Source organism: Solea senegalensis, linkage group LG1, assembly GCF_019176455.1.
Source record: "Solea senegalensis isolate Sse05_10M linkage group LG1, IFAPA_SoseM_1, whole genome shotgun sequence".
NCBI classification, from domain to species: domain Eukaryota; kingdom Metazoa; phylum Chordata; class Actinopteri; order Pleuronectiformes; family Soleidae; genus Solea; species Solea senegalensis.
Genome location: NC_058021.1, coordinates 32,763,772 through 32,769,771, shown reverse-complemented (window position 1 = coordinate 32,769,771; position 6,000 = coordinate 32,763,772). Strand labels below are relative to the sequence as shown.

The following is a 6,000-nucleotide window of genomic DNA, read 5'->3' as shown; positions in this document are numbered from 1 at the left end:
GTCGTGCGCAGCTTTAACGGTGGATTTGCTGTCCAGAGTTGGCTCCAGAGTCAAATGTGAGAAACGGTCAGTAACCTTCCAAAGTTGATCGATGGTAAATTCCTCCATGTTTGTGTTCTGAGGCACCTTTTGTCCTCCAGTGCTGCAGTTTCCTACTGGGACTGCTGGGCCAAGAAGCTTGTGTGTGTAAGAAAATGAGATAGGGACAACATATCGCTTCCTGATCACTATCTTATATAATCACGTGTTAACAGAGAAAGACAGGAGCAGAGAAAGAGGAGGAGAGGGAGATAATGGAGAGGAAGGTGTGAAGGAGGAGACGCAGGGCATCAGATTGATGTGCCAACGGACCAATCCGCTGCTCTCCTCGGCCTGAGCCGCCGCAGTAGTCGGGCGGGATTGGAGGGAAGGTTCGGAGGAGAGAGATCCGCGCACACGCACTGGGGCTCGGCTCGGCTGGCTCGCCCCCCTCCACCCCTCTCTCTCTCACACACACACACACACACATGCACGAGGAGACAGGGGGAGTAGCGGCTCTCGGAAAGCCGCGCAGACAGTCCAGCTCTGCTGTGGAGAGGAGGATGACAGCGGCGCAGGGAGAGGAAACTAAAAGAGGCGGAAAAGAAGATAGAACATGAGGGAAAAACTCAAGCCACGTGCCTGTTTCTCACCGTTAAGCGGCAATGTCATGTCTGTGCAGGGGAGCGCACGAGGACAGGTAAGACAGATAAGTTAGTTCGTGCTGCTGATGTTCCGCGTCCGCGCGCAGTTTTCCCTGCACACTTGCAAGGTCCCGGCTTATTTAAAAAGGTCTAAGTTGGACGCATTGATTGAAGTGGTGAACACATACGTTATGAGTGCGCGCGCTCGCGTCCCTGTGAGTCGAGTAGGATTGTGCGCGCATCTGCGTAAAATTTGGCACCAGAGTGCGCGCACTTGCACTCAGTCATCTCTCACGCCTTTAACGACTGCAGGTTTTTTTGGGGTTTTTTTGTTGGCTGTGGCGCGCGTCAGTTTTCTTTTGCCCCTTCTGGAAATGTTGTCGTTGCGCACAGCAGCGCCTTTGGTTGGAGTTAAGACTTGACAGACGTGCTGTGGGTAAAACGGATTGGGAGTTAAGGGGCAGGCTATCCGATCCCTCCGCGTCTGCGTGTGCCGCACTAGTGTAGCCAGACTGAAATTTACGCGCACTGCAGGAAACAGGAGTCCACTCATTGACTGCAGTCCCTTCTCCGTACAAGTGGAGCTTTTTTCCTCTCACAGCTCCACATCTCAGCTCTCTGTAGAAACATACACTCAGGCGTTTGAATGAAAGCCTCAGTGCTGTCGTTCTCTGGAATGCTTTGACAGTTGTGTTGTGTGGCTGTGTGAGCCAAGTGCCAGATGCTCAGCTGTCCCTGTTAGTGTGGCATTGATTGGCTTCTGGTGAGCACACGGAGAATTTTGTGGAAGGCTGCCAGTCTTTGAGCGTTGCAAGGTGCTCACGCCGTTCGATGTGTTTGCAAAATGTTTGAGAAAGATGTCAAAGAGTCATGTTGTTGCTGAAGAGAGAGAGAGAGAGGGGGAGAAGCTGTGATGCTGCTGTGTATTTTCCATCATGGCTCCACTAACCATGTGTCAGCTGTTTGTCCCTTGACAGTGATGCTGGCAACATGTAAACATTATTTACATGTTTGATGTAAACTGTGCCAAATGCAGGAAGTTGTCATGCTTTTCCTCCTCCTGTAATTGGGGCCTGGGGACTCGACTGTTCCCATTTTTTTCTTGGGTTTGGAGATATGGCCCTAATTTATGCAGTGGATGGAACTGGGGGAAGTCAAGTGGTTATTTCTCATTATCAGTTAATCTTTCACTTGCACGTCAGGCAATTCTTTACCAAGGTTGTTCTGTCCATCACAATGTTCCAGAATCAATGGATGATAATTTTCCCAAAAGAGAAAAAAATCACAGCCTTACCATTTTTGCCATCAAGTCTATATATACATATATATATGTATATATATATATATATATATATATATATATATTTTATTTTATTTTTTGCTTGATTGAAAATATTAAAAGATCAATGAGCCCTTTGAGGCATGTGTGATTAGTTACACCTCCAGACTTAACATTGGGACTTTAATTGACACATATTATAGATGCATAATGGACTTCCTTGGAAAGCAGCCACAGACGTTCCCCTCTGCAGGAAACCCATCATGTCAATTTCATCTTCTGGTGGTAAATGATTCCCAGATATAGAAGCAATTATCACTCGCTCCTCTATTACATGTGTAAGGTGGTGTGACGTCACAGCAACCTGGCAACTGACTTGAACCGTAAGTTTATTCATGGCAACGATAAGGAAGCAGTTCTATAGACAAGTGGACAAAGGGATAGAAAGGATAGAAAACACCTAAATGTATATGCAATTATTTCAATCAGTGAGGGATCAGTTGGGTATTTTCTTGATTAATCAATTTGTTGTTTTGTCCATCAAAACTGTGCAAGATATTCAGATTTAAGAGAATGAATTGTAAAAAAAAACAAAAACCCAAAACAAATGTACAAGTTAATTCCGAAAGTAGTCATTTATTTAGTAATTGGCTAAATATCAGTTAATCATTGAAACCCAACAAGTCCATTGTACCCACAGAGTAGAAACTTTGCGTAATCTGAACGGATTAAAAGGTGAGGTAGCTGCAGATTATTGTTTTATCTGACAGGATTAAAGAAAAAGTAAATAAAAGGTGGACCCACAACCTTTTCAGACTCTCTTTGAAGTAATAGTACGTGTGTTTGTCCAGGCCTGTGGGTGTTTTCTTGTTTTAAAAGGGCACCGAGCTAATGACGCCATTATTAATCCCAATGAAGAGACAGACGTTCAGAGAAACATTTCACAGACTCCGCTCTTTGAATATCACTGCGTGATGCAGACGTCGCAGCAGCAGCCGAAAGGCCAAACTGTACGTGTTAATCACTTCATTACATATCGCACCCCCCCCCACACACACACACACGCACGATTCGACACCAGTTGTGCAAAAACCCGACCCTGAAGTGTTGTGTGTCGACTCAACTGTGAACAACTGCAATCATCGGTCACTTATTACAGCAGAGGGGACGTTTTAAAGCGGAGGACGTGGCTCTCTGTAGGTTCCATTCCAGATAACTCAGCAAATATGTAAGGGGTTTCCAATTTACAAAGATAGTAAATCTGGAAACTAGGCCTTTTTTCTCCTTCTGGGATGACTGTGCAGAGAAACCAGTGAGTGCACGGTGTATTTAATTGATATTGATACATTTGCAACATATTTTGACACCCCGTTTCATGCAGAATTTGTTTTATGATGTCGCTTAAGCGTTATTTTCATTACATCCAAACAAGTGCATTGCATTGTACTCAAATTTGTTACTGTATACTACTACAGTAGAGCTGAAACAGTTACCCGATTTTAATTGAATGTCAACTATTTTGATAGTCGATTAATCGCCTTGACGCTTTTTTCATGACCAAAGCGAGATTTCTGATTGTTTTCAGCTTCTTAAGTGTGAATATATTCTTCGTTTCTTTGCTCCAGATAACTAAATGATAAGAAATCATTTAAAGTGACTCATTTTTGGTTTGTGGACAGAAACAGGACATTGGAGAACACGGTCCAGGTTTGACAAACCTGTCAACGTTTTTTTAACGATTACACGATTCATCGTGGAAAATAAATCGACAGATTAGTCGATTATGAAAACATGGCAACCGGAGGCGGCAGACGACAGACCCCGTTCACACAACGAACCTCTGTTGGTCATATTGGCAAGTGCGGAAACACAAACAGACAGACACACAGAGCCACTAAAAACATGACTTCACTAGCTGCAGTTCTAGTAGACAATCTACATGTAGGAACTCCCAATATTTGCCGTTTTATTTTGTTAAATGTAGGAAGTGGGGAAAGTAAATCGTAAATTCTGAGCTGTCTTGAACATGCAATCACTTACTCTTCTACAGCACTGGTCACTTTGTCAATTCGCTATTCAGTGTTGTTCCTATCGCTCCGTCAATGGACGGAATGACTGCACTGAATACCAGAAACACAAAATAAAAACTCTTTTTTCCCCCACATAAATGCTTTACTCAGCAGATGGTGATCAGAGCACATGCCTGCCAGGCTGCAGTCATCATGTGTGCCATGTGGATTTATTTTAAGATAGAAGAGGAAAAGCAAAGCAAACACAAATGGATTGCACTGATAACAATAACTGTTTGATACCAGTATCACTATTAGTATGGAACTCTGCATTAGTTGCTCACTAATTTACAGCTTGCATTCCAACAGGTCTCTTTTTGCAATATGAAGTTGTTTATCGCAGACGCACTCAACGGTGACATTATCGCTATTGTAAGCCATTTATTGCGTCTTGTATGAGTTCCCTTGCAATTCCCGCCATTAGTGAGGCATCACAGACGCTTAAAATTGATCCGCACTAATCAGTTCTACACTTCTATTGATGCGTTCAATACTGAATTGTTTTTGGACTTCTTGCTTTTAAAGCTTTTGTCCACATTGTGCCACATCAGCCTTTAAATCAAGCAAGTCATGGCCCATGCAGAAATGGTTCACTGCAGGTGGCTGCAGGGCGATGGCTGCCATAATGTTTATAAATGTATCACGGGCAGTCTAGACAGAAACGAGTGCAGGGGATTATTGTCCCCAATAGTGCAGTCAAAGGAGCCATTCAAAAGATAAATCATCCTTTTCCACCAAACATTAACAGTCTCTTCACAGATAGCAAACACAAAAGGCCGGTCAGTCACCGGCCCTGTCTGCCAGACGATTCTTTGCCAATTCATGAGGTTTTGATCAGTCTCATCTTCCCTCCCAATCCAGGAAGAGTTCAAAACGAATAATCCCCTGCTTCTCATGCGCCAGTTTTGGAGTCGCTGTGATGCAGTCGGTGGGGTAAATAATGCATTGAATCCCATCAGATATGCTTCTCTGGTGGGGAATGTGTATGTGAATATGAATCCACAGATGTTTTTTTTTTTTTTTTTTTATCCATACGGACTCAGTGTTTTTGGGAAATACCACCCTTGCATTTTCAAAGTCTGGCAAAATGATGTCAGGGTTTGTTGAGGTTCCAAGAAATAGCCTCTGCTCTCTAACCTAACCCTTAGCACTGTTAGACATTATGTAATTTAATACTAATGCGCCACTTCCTGTCCGCTTTTATTGTATTTCAGTGGTACATATACAGCATTTGTATTTGTTCTGCTTTTTGTTTTGTTTTCTGTGTGTGATGTGTAAAGACAAAGGAAAAGATCACTTGGGGAAAGTTGTGTTTCCATGTCACGAATGCGTCAGTTATCTGCTTTCAGGACATGACCAGGTAAATGATGTTTGCGTTGCTGTTGTGAGTCAAAGTCCTCATCTGTGAGACACATCAGTGAATTGATCTGTATTATGTGTATTCAAGTGAAATGACTCAACTCCCGGTAGAGTTTTCATACAAACAAAACCCACTTTTCATCCATTTTCCTGTCAAATTTCATCCACACACTCGTCAACACTTTCTTTTTCTTGATACACATTCTCTATTAAAAAGCCCCCTGCTGCTAATCTTCTATTGTAGCCATCTGGTCTCTTTGCACAGGAAGGATTTCTGTCTTAACACTGTTGTTGCATTGTGGAGCTCAAAAGACACTGAATCTGATTCGAGCGTCCAGACTGGGACGCGTCCATGTGGCGCTGCACTTCAAAACCACCTCCAAATGTGGAGGTGAAGCACATTTCACTCATTCGCCATCCGGATTAAAAAAAAAAGGAAAACAGTTTGCATGTGACCCCCACCCATTTGAGCTGCCAGCCTGAGCGAGGCTCCACAAGCCATATGGTTGTGCTGACTTAAATAGACTGCCAAACAAATGGTACGAGCCAATCAGGAGACACGTGGCAAGAGCCAGCGGGTGTTTTCAATTTACTCATGATCACCTGGCAGGTCACATGGTAATCAATCTGA

At 43.4% G+C, this 6,000-nt stretch overlaps 1 protein-coding gene across 1 annotated transcript in view; it reads left to right on the top strand.

Annotated features, from left to right (window-relative positions):
- The first annotated feature begins 512 nt into the window (after positions 1 to 512).
- LOC122778522 (cadherin-18) overlaps positions 513 to 6,000 on the top strand; it is an 89,765-nt gene continuing 84,277 nt past the window's right edge. The window contains exon 1 of the mRNA XM_044040501.1: positions 513 to 718. The gene's annotated coding sequence lies outside the window, so the exon portion shown is untranslated. The remainder of the gene's footprint in view (positions 719 to 6,000) is intronic.